Source organism: Bison bison, unplaced genomic scaffold (assembly GCF_000754665.1).
Source record: "Bison bison bison isolate TAMUID 2011002044 unplaced genomic scaffold, Bison_UMD1.0 scf7180017847964, whole genome shotgun sequence".
NCBI classification, from domain to species: domain Eukaryota; kingdom Metazoa; phylum Chordata; class Mammalia; order Artiodactyla; family Bovidae; genus Bison; species Bison bison.
Genome location: NW_011478537.1, coordinates 1 through 1,043, shown reverse-complemented (window position 1 = coordinate 1,043; position 1,043 = coordinate 1). Strand labels below are relative to the sequence as shown.

The window sequence follows — 1,043 nt, the reverse complement described above, 5'->3', positions numbered from 1 at the left end:
AATACATGAAAGTGAAGTTGCTCAGTTGTGTCCGACTCTTCGTGACCCCATGGACTGCAGCCTATCAGGCTCCTCTGTCCATGGGATTTTCCAGGCAAGAGTACTGGAGTGGGGTGCCATTGCCTTCTCCAACTGAGCCACTTGGGAAGCCCTTAAATTGGCACAATTTAATAAAACAAAAAGATAAAGTGAACACTGTCAGTGTATCTTCAGCCCTTGCCTTGACAGGCTAATGAGCAGAACTTGAAATCAGGTGAAGCTTACTCTGTTCTATGAGACAGTGAAGGGATCTTCTCAATATTTATATTAATATAACCAGTTATAGAAATCTGAATATAAAATCAAAGTGAGTCTCCCATAGGGTTTGAGATAACATTCACCATTTCCCTGAAAAGCTTAGCATTCTTCAATCAAGTTCAATCATCTCTTTAGAAGGGGGAAAGAGTGATAATACTTGCTAAACCAGAATTACTATCAAAATTTGAAAATCTGATCATATTCATTCAGCCACAAGCCTGTCTGATTTACTCATTAGTATCTTTTTTCAGATGAGCTATCCTGTTTTCCCTCTCTCCCTTCATAATGCCAGCAGAGATCATTTTTGTTCCAGGGATGTATTTCTTGGAATTCACCAAGTACTCCATCAGCATCTCTCCCCAGGTGATGCCTTTGTTCTTGTTGGCATCTGTGTAAGATAACGCAACAGGCTGAACTGTCTTTCACCCAAGCAGATCATGGAGATTTGGCCTAGTCTTATGCTTGCCTCCCTTCTCAGTATGGCACTGGGCACACTTCTGAAGAAAAATCTTGTTCTTCTCAACATCACCCATATTTAAGTTGTTCTGTCTCCTCATGTGACCAAGAGGTTCCTGCTCACAAGCAGAACTTCCTTCTAAGTCTCTCTATTGTCACCCTATCATAGATAGGAGTGTTTGTTTTGAGCAAACCTATAACTATTATCAGGCTTCCCAGGTGGCTCAGTGGTAAAGAATCTGCCTGCCAATGCAAGAGACGTGGGTTCAATCCCTGGGTCAGGAAGATTC

The 1,043-nt window shown here is 41.8% G+C and overlaps 1 pseudogene; it reads right to left on the bottom strand.

Annotated features, from left to right (window-relative positions):
• Window positions 1–524: 524 nt before the first annotated feature.
• Window positions 525–830, bottom strand: LOC104991748 (annotated as a pseudogene).
• Between the last annotated feature and the right edge of the window lie 213 nt (window positions 831–1,043).